General features: G+C 45.2%; 1 long non-coding RNA gene across 9 annotated transcripts; it reads right to left on the reverse strand.

The window, feature by feature from the left end:
• Positions 1 to 2,438: 2,438 nt before the first annotated feature.
• On the reverse strand, positions 2,439 to 14,226 carry LOC131402413 (uncharacterized). Of its 9 annotated transcripts, none has more exons than XR_009218640.1 (8): positions 13,701 to 14,226; positions 12,936 to 13,146; positions 11,605 to 12,792; positions 10,236 to 10,339; positions 7,108 to 7,199; positions 4,588 to 4,623; positions 2,911 to 3,059; positions 2,439 to 2,480 (listed from the first exon to the last, which is right to left on the reverse strand). It is a non-coding gene; the product is annotated as an uncharacterized LOC131402413 (long non-coding RNA). The 9 variants fall into 9 exon arrangements; XR_009218639.1 differs by lacking the exon at positions 2,439 to 2,480 and adding an exon at positions 2,584 to 2,612; XR_009218643.1 differs by lacking the exons at positions 2,439 to 2,480; positions 4,588 to 4,623 and adding an exon at positions 2,584 to 2,612.
• Between the last annotated feature and the right edge of the window lie 384 nt (positions 14,227 to 14,610).

Below are 14,610 nucleotides of genomic sequence, written 5' to 3' on the forward strand. Positions count from 1 at the left end.
AGAGTCCCCAGAAAGGCCTCACTTCCTTTCCCAATGACCAGGGAGCCTTACCATCCCCAAGGACACTCTTCCTGTCCAGGGTCAAGTTCTGCAGCTGGGTACCATTCTGGCTCAGCTGCAGGAATTCCTCATAGATGGCAACTCTGTCCAGTCTCTGTGCCAAGGCGACAAGGTACACAGGGAGTCCACTCCAGTGTGGTTACTGTGGGGGACAGACCTGGAAGGACACAAGGGATGAACAAGGGTGTCTGGAATTCTACCCTGAATCTAGATTCCCTGCTTCTGGGTCCTGTTCAAGAGAACTTTCTGCAATAATGTAAACATTTGCCTGCACTACCAAATACACTCATTATTAGCCCCACGTTGTTATTGAGCACTTAAAATGTGGCTAGTGTGTGTGAGTGAGGAACTGAATTTCCCATGTAATTTCATTTCAAGTAATTAATTTATAAATAAATAACCACAGGGAGAACATTTTTGAAACTTTGGAGTAAGGACTTCTGCAAATGCATAAAAACAATGAGAACACTGGTAAAAATGGTCGAAATCAACTTTTCAGAAGTCTAGAAATTAATCAAAGGCTTGTAAGACTCTGAGGAGGGTTTAGTGAAGACACACGGTGGAATCTTGATAAAGGGAGCAAACTTCGTGGCACTATAACTTGCACTATTCCCATCCTGCTCTCACAATATCCTCCATAACTTTGAAAACCGTCAGTCTCAGAACCATGGTGGCTGAGACAACCCGCAGCACAGCAGCCATAATGGGTGTGGAGCTCTGAAAAGACCCCTCCCCACCCAACTGCAACTAGCTGACCTGCCTGGCAGCTCCCCGAAAACGCCCCATGTTCAGGGCTTGTTGTTACTAGACTCAGAGCTTGCCCAGGGAGGAAAGTCTGTCCCCAGGGCACTTGCTAAAAACAATCAGGGCTAATTGTTTTCTATTGTAGTTGCCTGAGGGAGTGACACCAGGAGAGGCAGGCAAGAGGTGAGCCAACAACTTAGAAGAAAAATTGGGGGAATGAGATGTCCACAGGGGGCTTTGAAAATCTCCAGGGTATTTGCGGGCATCTAGAAGGCCACAAGGGCTCAGGGATGTGGCATGCCCAGGACAGACTTGAGAACGTCTGAATCTCTCACCTCTAGTTGGAGCGGTGGCTTAATATCTGAAAACTTGATTATGTAATACACCATATTAATAGAATAACGGCCAATACCACGTAATCTCGACCATATACATAGAAAAGAATTTCACAAAATACAACACCCTTCATGTCTAAAAAAGAAAACACTCAACAAATTAGGAATAGAAAAAAACTTTCTCAACCTATAAATAGCGTCAATGAAAAACCCACAGCTAACACCATATGCAATGCGGAAAGACTGAAAATTTCCCCCTAAGACCAGGGACAAGACCATGATGTCTTCCCTCATCTGATATGTTAATCACAGGTACTAGAGTTTCTAATGAGGGCAATTAGGCAAGAAAAAGGAATAAAAGAAACCCAGATTGGAAGGGAAATGGTAAAACTATTTGTTTTGCAGAGGTGAAGATATTGTATATAGAAAAACCTAAAAAATACAGCCCCCCCCCAACACACAATATGTGAATCGTATCCCAAGAGGTGTATAAAAAATTTAAATTGCCCCATGTGGTTAGTGGCTCCACTATTGGAGAGCACAGTTAGACTGCTGATATTTGTTGAAAGTCTCCAAAAGAGGAGGAGGAGGAGGATGCTGGAGGTTGGTGGCCCCAAATGTTAATGCTTTTCTCAACCCCCGAAAACCTATGGAAGGAGATGGTAGGATTAGCTGACAGGGATGTGGGGGAGAATGGGCACCATGTCAGTGACTTCCAGATCAAGGATGTGTCACGGGAGCTCAGAGCCATCAGCCACCAGCTCAGCCAATGCTTCCAATATCCTCAACCTACATCAAGTCGGTGACCAGGCAGGAGTGGAATATGTCTCACAGCTGGCTGCCTCTGTAGAGCTTGGTGACCTAGAACAAACGCGAGGGAGAATGGGAGAGATGGAGGTCTCCTGGAGACGCAGGGGGCCACTGGAGCCGGTGAAAGATCACAGACCTTGGGGCAAGGGAGACCTGACTTCAAATCCTGGCTCTGCCCCTAACTCATTGTGTGACCTTAGGCACAATACTCCCTTTTCTGAGTTTCAGTTTACCCATGTGAGAAATGGGGAAGGCAGCTAGGACATCACCTCTGGAAACTGAGAGAACCCAGACACGCAGGGAAAGTGAAGGACTGAAACAACCATGTAACAGATGTAAGTCAGATGGAGGAATGAGGGTGCCTTCAGGGCAAGGAGAGATGGGACAGGGGAGAACCCACCTGGTCCTGGGTGTCCCTCAGCAGGGCGGTGTACTCCGAGGATGTGGGCTCCGGGTTGCTGAGGTTCCAGCTGATGCTGGGGAAATGCAGCTGGTGTTCTCTCTGCATGCATAAACTCCAGGGTGCAGAGCCTGGAGCCACCGAGAGGAAGAGCAGACACGTGGAGACTGTCAGCTCCCACCAGAGAGGCATGGTGGCCCACGGGGTCACGGCGGTGGGTGCAGACAGCGTCCACACCGGTGGCTTCCCCATCCTTCTCAGGCCTGGGGAGAGAGGTACGTGGGGAATCTAGAGAGAGGTCCTGAAACCTCTGGAGTGGGGGCCAGAACAGGAAGGAGGAAATGGGAGGTCAGTGGGGAGACTGAGAGAGGGGTGGTCACAAAAGTGGTCATTAGGGGCAAATGCTCAGGGGAGGGTCTTACCTGAGGGAGACCGGTCTGAAACGTGTAGAAGGGGCCCCGGCTGCTCTCCTTGAACAAGGATCCAGCTGGGGAGGAAGGAGGAGGAGGATGAGCAGGAGGGACAGGGATTGGGGGAGGGGCTGGGTGGGATTTAACCCACCAGGAGCTGCTGGAACCAGGGTCTCACCAGGCTCTGCAGGACCCTCTCAGTGGAGTGGAACGTGGCTGAGCCATTGCTCCTGTCTGATGAATACTGGAGGGTGGAGATGGGGAAGGTGACTGTGAGGGTCTTCAGGTTGTGTCCCAAAGCTGCAAGACGAGAGGGAGAGCGATGGCCATCACTGAGAGCTGGCCTGAGACCAGACCAGAGTCCTGCACTTATTATCATCTGGCGTCTTCTCTCCCAGGGGCACCACCACCCACCCGTGTGGTCACCCAAGTCAGAACCAGCACATCTGCTCAGCTCCTCCTCCCTCCCAGTAACACCCATTCACCTTGAACACTGGTCCTCACATACACTCCCTCTCCATCCCTGTCCCAGCTCAGGGGACTTAACTTCCTTCACCCGGATCAACACCCCAGCAGGCTCACTGGATGCTCTGTCTAAAGGATGTTCTACATGGACCACTAGAAGAATCTTTCTGAAATGAATACCTCACTAGGGCCACCACTGCTCTAGTACCACCCATGGCTCCCTATGGCCTTCAGTGTTTAGTTCAACCTTCTTGACCTGGCACTCAAGGCTCTACTCAATCTGGCTCCTGCTGACCTTTCAGTCTCATTTTATCCATGTACTGCGGGTTAAACTTTATGCTTCACGCAACCCAAATTCATTTCAATTCTCCGCATATGGCGTATTGTTTCTGGTGCAAGCCTTTGCTCATGGAATCCTCTCTGCCAGAAAAACTCTTCATCCTCTACCTGCCTGGGTCCCTCCTGCTCATTCTTGAAGACTCTATTCAGATGAAACTTTCTCTAGCAAGCTCTTCCTCTGCAAACTATGCCAGGTGCCTCTTCCCGAAACCTCCCACATTGTACTATAATGGTGTGTTAATTTCACAAGGCTAGGGGCTCTCTGAGGGCTGGCCTCAGACTGAATCATTGGTATAATCTTTGTGATCAGCACCATTTCCTCAAAACCAGAATCTCACACTGTGGCTGCCCAGCTCCTGGATCACAACTGGCTGGTGGAGGTGTGGGGCTGGAGAGCTTCTCTTGGGAAGGAAAAGGGGCCCCCAGACACCTGTGGTGGCTTCTGGTGGCACAGGTGATGATCAAGTATGCAGGGACGTGGTGGCTGGCTCGGGAGCTGTGGCGAGGGCTGTCTCAGGGAGGGACAGAGTGGGAGGAGCCCCCAGGCTCACCCGGGCTCCAGCAGTGGCTGTGCCAGGACCACCATTCACAGGTGAAGCATAAATGAGAGTGAGGGGAGGGGTGACTGTGTGAGTAGAGGGATGAGCAAGCCTGTGGATGAGAGGAGCCCAAGAGAGAGAGATAGGTGAACAAGAGAGACTGAACTCGGAGGAGAGACACACGGACGGGCAGAACAATGGACAGACATACGGGATACCTGGAAAAGGAGGACCAAGCGCGAGGCTTTAGGAGAATTAAAGTGAAAACCACTTTAATTGGTTTAAATGTGGTGGAGAACACGTCTGTCACTAAGGCTTTCTCACCCTGGGCTGGAACTCTCCACCAGAACACGGGAGAGAGAGAAGGGATGAGTTAGGGCCCTTCCAGGTCCTTCTCTCACCAAGGACAGTGGGTGCAGGAGAACCACTGCTCCCCAACCCCAAATGGGGATGGAACCCAGGAGATGAGGGCCAGGAATACTCACTGGTAGTAGTCAGGGCCACAGCTCCATAGGTGTCAGCTGTGGAGAGAAGGTGAGAGGAGCTGAGCAAGAGCTGGGGTGAACATAAAGGATTAAGGGAGAGGGAGGATGTAGGGAGCTTTGTGGGAAAAGCTTAGGGAAAAGCAGAGGGGAAGAGGGGAGGGGTGTTCAGGGGGGATGAAACGAGATGGAAGGTGGCTGGCCCCAGTCATCACTCCAGAAGACTGCACCCCGACCAGAAGGAGACAGAGATGGATCACAGCTCACTTTAGAGCAATGGAGGCAACACAGAACTATGATAGGGACAGAAAGCACGGCTGTAGCCAAGCCCCTCAACACTGACATAGAGGCTGTCCCCATCCAGGATGAAGGAGCCCAGGTGGGGGACGCCCTGGCTCTCATGGCTCAGCTCCCAGTAGAGTCGCTCTCTGTTCAGCCCGGGACCTGCGGGGGTCAGAGTGGAAGGTACAGACAATGTCCACCCCACTGGCTGCCCAACCTTCTCAAGCCTAAGGGAGGTAGAACATGGGGACGTGGAATACTGAGCAGGGGTCCTTCTGAGGGTGGAAAGCGAGAGAGTGGAGGGGGAGGAGGCTGAGGGAGAGGCTGAAGGGGCTGCCCTGATGCCTGGAGGGGCTCTCCTCGGTGTCTCCCGTCTGAGACAACCCCCTCACAAGTAAGGCCTGACTTCCTTTAAGATGTGGAGGGAGGCCTGTGAGTGGCTAAGTGGGGTGAACACACAGACCTGGGTGAGGGGGCGCCTGCAGGTCTGCACGGACAGCAGCGAGGAGCACAGTCAGTGCCCTGTGCCATCTGACAGATCCAAGCAAGAAAGTACCGTTACCTTCTCGCAGTTCTACACTCCAAGGTCTTCTCTTTCTACTTCTTTCCTACTCCACAGCCATCACCCAGGCCTAGGGAACAATCACCTTATTCGTAACCTTCTTCCCAACACCTCCTATCTGCCTCTTAAGTCTTCATTCTTAAGCCTCAAGTCCATTTTAACCCACGTGCTTAGACCAAATGCCAATCACATCACCCATCTGCTCGCACCTCTCCAGTGTCTTCCCACTGGTCTTAGAACAGAGTCCAAAGTCACGCCTGACCTGGTCCAGCCTGTTCCCCTCGCTGGTCTGGCTCACACCCCTCCCCCTGTGTTGACTCGGCTCAGCCATCCCTCTTTCAGGTCATGGACACACCAGGCTCTCTGCTTCAGGGGTGTCCTCCTGCGGGTCCCTCTGCCTGAAACGCTCTCTTGAACACACTCCCACACCCTCACTCCAGTCTAACCCTCCAACCACCTAAATCCAGTCCCAACTCCAGCTCTCAAGCTAAATATCAGTCCTTCTCAAGAGCGCTTCCCTGCCCCCTCAGGTTTAGTCCCCTTGTGCCAAACTCCCAAATCACTCTCATCATGAACTGTCTACAATCCAAATTCCCTAACAGAATATAAATCCCATGGAGGTGGGACAAGGTCTGTTTGGTTCTCCAGGTCCCCACGCATCTGGCCCAGGGCCTGGCTCATCAGATGAGGAACCATCCTGGTCTGAACGCTAAATGTCCTGTGTCCTGGAAAACCCCTCTGTTCTGAATAAATGAGGATGGTGGGTCACCATAAATTGTGCACTCAAAGAATATCTACTGCATGACAAGCACACATTCCCTCAAGAACGTCCCAGGAATGCTAGAATGAAAAAGGCACACAGACATACACACACAATTAGGAGAGGCCAACAATTATATATAAAATTACTTAACAAGATTGTCTTCAACGTGAATCACCAGACTGTTATTTCAGAAAGGATTCAAGAAGCAAAGTTAATTCCCTTTAGAATGTGAGGTGGAGAGGACAATCTTTTTGGAGACTAGTGCCCTACCCTTCTATCTAAAAGGTGTTGCTTAATATTCCTCCAAATGATTTGAAATCTCATAAACAACAACAATATGCTGAAAATAAATCCAGCTGCTGGTCAATTTAACTTTACATTTCTGTTACTAACATAAAGAAGTTCAAATCATATTTTTCTCCAGGTGTCTGTAAGATTTTGAATCTTTGTGGAGCATTTACAGGTCTTTAGAAGTCAAATTGAATAGGCCTGAGGAATGTTGCTGAGCATCCCTGCTAATATTTAATGAGATGTCTTGTAATACTACATATACACGTAAAACATTTATATATTTATATTTATATATGAAATCCTGACTTTTGAGAATTCGGAATGCAGGTAAGTCTATATTTCTTTACTGTTACACATATTTACACTTATTTACATATATTTGTTTAATGTGTTCTTCTTTGCAAATAACTGTATTTTCTGAATTATTTACACACACAGAGCCTCACAAACCTTACCATCTTTCCCTTGAATATAATCCATCAAACATAAATAATTTTCCTCATGATACCCTCACTCTCAGTGAGTCCTTGTGCTGACAACCTGAGCCCAGGAAAGCCCACTGGCAGGTCTTCTGCACAGCGGAGGCTGCTGGAACCTGTTGGTACGAGGTCCACAGGGTACTCACCTGGTCACACAGAAATCCACGGATCAGCGAGGACAGGTGGACCCTGAGCCTGGTTTCAACTCAAACTTGAGCCCCACAGACACTTTTCTTTTCTAACGGAAAAAAAAAACAAAGACTGCTTTTGAGGCCTTTTACAGGGAGTAATACAGGTGATGGAAGGAAAGCCCACCACACTTACTTTTCTTTTTCGTATTTACTGATTTAACTGTAACTGTTGGCTGAGACTGGATTTTCCCGATTCCTATCCAGTCACCTGCTCCCCAAGATGGGAGAAGCAGCTCCGTGCTGTGTGCACTTGAGTCGCTCAACTCACTTGGCTGGACAGAGACTTTTTGGTGACTCCGGACCCTTTAAACAAGCTTGTCATTTATGGCCCCTGTAAGTGGCTCGCTGACTGGTAAACAATTCCCACACTTCATTCAGGGCTCAGGAGATTTTCAGGCCCTGGAGCAGGTTTCCCAACCTCCGCACCATTGACATCTGGGGCCGGATGATTCTCTGTCGGGCCGTCCTGGGCCCTGGAGGACGCTGAGCAGCATCCCTGCCTCCCCCTCTAGATGCCAGGAGCGCCCCATTAGTAACAACCCAAACACCGCCTCCAGACGCGGATAAGCCCCCTGGGGACAAAATCACACGGAGGACGGTGACGGGGACTCTGAGGAGGGGCCGGCGGCACCCGGAGCCGGGAGGAACAGCAGCCTCCGGCGCCCTGAGCGAACAGCCCGGGGAAACGGGGCTCCGGGGGGACGGAGGGACGCCGGGCCCTGACGGGGCTGCCCGCGGCCCAGGCCCCTCCCTGGACCGCGACCGGAGACGGGACCGCCCGCCGCTTACCGCGCCTCGCCCCTTCGGCCGAAGGTCCACGGGAATGCGGTCCGCGCCGAGAAGACTGGACACACCGCGCAGACCTCCCGCTCCATCCACGGCGCCGCCCGCGCTTCCGCTTCCGGTCTCGGGCGGGCGTTCTGGGAGGACGGACGTTTGGGGGCTCCGGGTTGAGGCGGCGGGCGGGGCGGGGCCGCGCACCCCAGCCTCGGGGGAGGTCTCCCGTGTCTAGAGTGAGTGCGAAGCTGGGCCGCGGGCTGGGTCAGCACCAGGGACAGGGACGGAATCTAGGGGCGGGAACCAGTTCTAGGGGCGGGCTGTGGGCGGGCACAAGGGTGTGAGTGACACCAGGCCCGGGGGTCGGGGGGACAAGGGTGCGGGCGGGGCAATGAGCCGGGACCAGGCTGCGGGCGGAACCAGGCCAGGAGGTTGTCCGCGGAGACCAGTTCCAGGGGCGGGAAGAGGCGGGGGTGGGGCTGGAATAAGTCAGGCCGACTTCACAGTGGGAGGAAATCAGCTCCAGGGGCGGGGCTGGAGGTGATGCTTTCCGTGCACCCCTAGACTGTACAGGTAGCTGGATGTTGAATAGCTTTTCTTCATTCCTTTCCCTAAACCTGGAGTCATTCTATCATGGCCTTTTTTTTAATTCTTTCACTATTTTTTTGTAAAAAGTGATATCTATGACATCATTCATCAAGTAAATAACAAATGGAATGAAACCTATTTCCTTCTCCATCTTTATAATGCAACAATTGTGCTTTTATTTTTTCTGGCACAAAGAATCATCGTAGTAAATTACTCTGGTCTTTTTTATGGGATATAATAAATATTTTTTAAAAGACACTTTTAGATTTTTTTCTTTTTAATTTATAGCCAGATGCATTCTAACAACAAACATAATTTGTAAACATGCTCTCTCCTCCAGCCCATTATTATTTCTGTAATATGTTATTTCATGAATTATCTTACTGGACAGAACATTTAGCAATGTAGAGACAACTTTGGTAATAAGTATATATGAATTGTTTGCTGTTTTGTTTGGTAAGACTGGAATATTGTACTTTAAATATGATGGGATTTTTTTTCATTATTTACCTATTCCATCATCATCCATGATCAGTCTTTTATCATCTCATTCCAGTCATATTAGTCATATTCTGAATGTCTGAATATGCCACATGAAAACATTTAAAAAAAACTTTATTGAGGTATGACTGACATACAAAAAGCTGTACATATTTAATGTATACAACTTAATGTGTTCGGAGATAATATACACCCGTGAAACCATCACTACTCAAGTCCTTAACCTATTCATCACCCCCAAATGTTTCCTCCTGTCCTCTTTAATTTTTTTATTTAACTTCCTTTTTTAAAATACTTTTTTTCTTTTGAGGTAGGAATACTTAACATAAATCTACCCTCCTAGTAAATTTTTAAGTCTACAGTACAGTATTGTGAACTATCGGCCCATGTTGGATGGTAGGTCTCCAGAACTTATTAATCTTGCATAACTTTTGTTGCTCAAACATCTATTGCCAAGAGGCCCTCTTCATCTTTAACTGAAAAATCCCCCCATATTTTTAAAAGCTCAACTCAAACATAAGCTTTCCATGAAGAATTATCTGATTTATCCAAGTAACACTATCTACTCTTGTTGACTCTGCTAACCTCTAACTACCTTTATTTTGGCACTTTTCAAATTGCCCTGCTATTCTTTTTCACATGTACCTCACTATGATTTCTTGGAAAGCAGAGCCTTTATCTTATCAAGTTTGCATGCTCAATTCATTGTTTATGTCTTCTACTAGAGTAATAATAATATAATATGTCCATTCATTTATTGAATCTTTAGTTCTGGTTTTTGCACACCTACTATGTGTAAGGCATAGTGCTCGCCACCTTGGGTGTAAAGATATGAATAGGAGGCATGTGCTAAAGACACCCACACTTACTTCCATCATAATTCCATGTGTGTTATTCTGTGATCAAGATGAGTATACGGTGCTACGGAATCTCTAAGTGTTTGCCTAACACATCATGTGGTTTAAGGGTTGTATTCCCTTGAGAAGAGCTGCTTCAGCAGAACCTAACAATGTGAGTATAAGGAAGCCAGATCAAGGTAACTCCCAACATGGAAACGATGTATTGATTTCCTAAATGAATGTATTGAATGAGTGAATGAAATAATAGAAAATAATGAAGAAATGTGATGCTATTGGTTACTCTCAGATCCTTTACATTTTATTTGGAGACAAAGAAGAGGTGAGAGAAAGTGATTGTGTAATTTTGCCAGTTCATACCTGTCTGATTACATATTTCTCTCTCTGGGCACAATACACAGACAAAGCAGCAGGTAGCTCTCTCTTCCTGAGGGATGTTCCTGAATCCTGGCTGACAGAACGTCCTACACCCAGAGTGGGGAGTTTGAAAGAAGAGAATTATTGATGATACTGAACAATACTATATAATTGGATAATATCTTTTTATTTAATAATATTGAATAATTGATAATATTGTTTAAATTATCTCAAAACTTATCTTAGAGATCACCTATAAGATTTGACATGATTGATGCACCCAGGGAAAGCAAAATAAAATCAAGGTCAATCTGCAGAAAAGAGTTCCCAACACGAAAATACGTACTGATTTAAAAAATTTTCCATCTCAATGACTAGGACACTTGTTTGTTTTATGGAATGGGGCATCTGGCAATAACAAATGTGATTCTGAATATGGTATTCCAGGATTACTTTTTTGAACTATAAGCAGATTTTACCTTAATAAAAAATAATATTTTAATTCATACAATGCATTTATATGAGAATTGTTTGATTAGTACAAATTGTAATTATTGAATTTATTTAGTAATGTATTTAATGTCAGGTAGATTATACACCAAAGACACAGGGACAGGCTTGAATGATATAATATAGCATCTTGAGGGATGGCTTACAAGACTGAGTTCTAAAGGGAAATCTGAAGAAGAGGAAGAATGCAGTTCCTTGGGAGCCAAAAGAATCTTTTTTTCTGATGGTGAATTTTTCTACAAGAATGTATAAAGTTGGGATGAAGAGATGGAAATATAAGGAAAATTAATAAAATATTGAAATATTAAAAAAAACCCTCAATGTCAATTCTTTTGATTTTCGTTAAAGAGAATAAAATTTGTTTTCTGGAAGAAAAGCGTATGGCAAAAGACAATTTGAATTGTATCTTTAAATCATCAAAAGTCTAGGTCGTCAGCATCTGTTATATCTTCAGGGCACAATGCATGCAGAGCAATAAATTTGCAAGCACATGAGATTGACACTTTTTCAGCTTAAATGGGAATTCAATCAATTTTTTATCAGCTCATCCTATTAAATTGGTAGCCTCACTGTCCTGCTGTAATGTATAAAGCATTTCAAAATTCCGGAATATCTCTTTAATTACAAGTGTCCTTTCAATATCTCTTGGACAGTAAGAAAAATTATATCAACAAATGAGAATTTTGTTATGAGTTAAATGATTTCACCATTATTTTCATATATGCTCTCTATCTTGTGATGTAGATGATTAATCCAAGATTGACTTGTCTGCAACCTTTTTGAATCGCATGGCCCAGTCTATCAGCTCCTCATGTATGATGAAACCTTGACCACGTGGTTCCTGGGGAACAAACTCCCTTACTTTCACCTGAAGTCCAAGACCTTTAGGAAAATCATATAGTTCAGAATTACATGCTGTGACACAGAGTTTCTTTTCTCATCCAGTGACACGTGAGCTCCAGTGCTTTTTTTAAATTGGGTGTTTCTTAGGAATGGGTGGAGCTAAAAGGGAGACATAATTGGGAAATGAAATGAGCATGGAAATTGAAGGCAGAAAACCCAGATTCGAACTGGTGGGGATACTGAGTTGCCCAGCAATTAGATTTTTTCCCCTCTATATTAGTCATCCTCTGAATAAGTTCAATTTGGGGAGTGTTTACTATTCTGCACGCTTAAGGAAGCAGGCATTCTTGTCTGCCCTCAGAGAGCACATGGTGAGGTTTAAACCATTCCTGAAGATTCCACGTCCAGGGAGTGCTGTGGGGCTAAACCTGAGCTGCACCTTGAGCAATGAGGTTTGCTTTAGGGGTGCTAGGGAGTTTCCTCGAGCTCAAGAAGAGACAAAGAAAGACAGCCTGCTTCTTCCTACCTTTGAACAAAATATTTTATTAAATGAGAGAGAAGAGATGAAAGCTCCTAGTACAGAATCTTCACGCATTAATTGATATAATTTCTATATAAATGTACAACTGATATTTGTATAATACATAACTATATATATGGTTGTATATATACATGAACAAATATATATTCACAACAAATGTGTGTATTTAGATCTGACATGACATTCACTTCCTCATACCTGAAAGCAAGAGTTTCATGACACATTATTCATAGGTTTTGGATTTATATAAGTCTAGGTTCATGTACAAATTCATCTAAGTAGAATTGATAAGGACTTGGGGAATTAAAATATATTTCATAGTATTGGGGTTCTGATCTGTAAAAAGGGGATCAAACTCCTTGCTTCCAAAAGTCATTTTAAATTTCAATGGGGAAATATTTATTTAGCTATCAGTAGCCTTTCTAGAAAAATGCAGGAAGTTCAAATAAATTGTCCTTTCCCCAGAAGCATTTAAGATATCAAGGGATAGGGCCAGAACTAGATTTTGGAAATCCCTGAATTTTTTAATTCCCTGGGATGAATTGTCATTGTTTTCTCTTGAACACTTACCTCTCACAGTGAAAGTTTTTAATCAATTATTTCTAGTTAAAAGAGTTGACACTGTTGCTAATTAGACCCTACAATCATTAGAGGTTTACTTGCAACCTGTAAGAAAGAACAGTAATTCATTATGCACAAGTCACTGCTGATCTGTGACAATGTGACAATCACAATTCGATACCCAAATAAAATAACTCTCGGATCCTAAAAGAACAATAATCAGAATCCTATTTAAGGGAGAATTTTACCTGCTAAGGGAGAAACATGAGCTGGCCTGCATCCATTATGGACCCCTGTTCTGCTTTTATAAAAAGTATTTCATGGAGGGCTCAGGCCACCACATCCACAGCATCATAGATGTAGTAGCTGGATCCAGACAGAGTCGTGTCTAATGTTTCCTTTGGCAGAGACTCCAGGGAGGCATTGAATGGACACTCCAAAAATTTCCACATTCAGTTCCTGCAAATGAGCAGTTGAAATGTTCAAGGCATCATTTGGTAAAGAAAAAGTCTTCTTGGTATTTAGAGGGGCTAACTGTCCATAGAGAGTGTTTAAATCCAGATATGTCAAAGTTCTGGTGTGCAAAGGAAAGACTCCCATGGTAGGTATCGAAAAAGTGGTGACATGGAATAAAAGAAGCATCCCACTGTGGTGTAGTGATCCACACCTTCTTAGTGGTTAAATAATGGTTTCCTGCAATGCTCACATTTATTAATCTACTTGTGTCACCATAAATGATAAACACGTTGGCTGATGAGTCTGTGCTTCTGGCTATGCATGTCCAATCTTTTGAAGTGTACGTCCTCTTGCTCACAGGTATCTTAGTCACAGGCAGGCACCGTTCATAGTCATCTCTCTTCTAAGTTCCCAGAGGAACTGCTCACCTTTTTTATCAACTGATACTAAGATTCCTACCCAGGTCCAGCCAAAATGTGTCAACAATGAGACCATTCTGAAGACTAGAGATGTGTCCTTGTGAGCTATCTGATAGAGAGAGGAAAACTAGTCCTTACCTTTCAGTACAGGATCAAAATCTCCATAGGTTGTCTGAATCAAAAGAGAAAAAGTGTTCCATATTGAGTTCTCTGGAAGAAAAATAAACAGAATTTCAACAAAATTCATATGATCAGTTAGCTAAACTTACATTCTTGGTGCTAACACTGTGAGTATGAAGCAATATTATCTGATGGTAGAAGTGATTGAGGGGAAGCTTGGCGTTGAAGCCAGACTGCCTGGGTTCAAATCCTGACTCTAATGTGACTAGCTTAACGCACTTGAGAAGGTTAAATAACCTCTATCCATCTTAGTTTCTATATCTCTAAAAAGTCCCATAATAACGTTACCTATTCATTGTCTTATATTAGGATTAAATTTGTGACTATTTGTAAAGCATTTGAAGAGTGTAAAGTGGTTTTAAGTACATGTTTACATATAAAATTTTATTAACTATTTGATAAATAACTAGGGTATGATTATTTCAGAATATCTAGCTTCCACTCCTTTGAGAGAATTTGGGCAACCACACTTCCAGAAGCTCCTGTGGTCTGCTTTAGACAGTGATGCTAGCCTCAGGCTACTTCATCCCTCTCTCAGATTCACACACCAAAATAATGAATCCACTATTTCAAGAACTATCTGTGGTAGGTTTTTTCCTTAGGGAGGCATGCAAAACCACTTTCTTCTTTTCCACATGAGTGGCCACAGAATTTCACCAAGGAGGAAAACTTCAGTCCCTCCAGATCCATCCCTCCACCACGCTCATATCTGTGGTATTTTGTAGAGCTCCAACAGTGTCCCAATGTGGGCAGAGAATGCTGGTGTCGTTCCTGCAGTGACAGCCACATTCTTGTTCTGTGCCTGGCAGGTGTAATTAGGGATCATCTGACCCCTTCCCGATAACCACCTCAGGGTGCTCACCAAGGT

Source organism: Diceros bicornis, unplaced genomic scaffold (assembly GCF_020826845.1).
Source record: "Diceros bicornis minor isolate mBicDic1 unplaced genomic scaffold, mDicBic1.mat.cur scaffold_100_ctg1, whole genome shotgun sequence".
NCBI classification, from domain to species: Eukaryota; Metazoa; Chordata; class Mammalia; order Perissodactyla; family Rhinocerotidae; genus Diceros; species Diceros bicornis.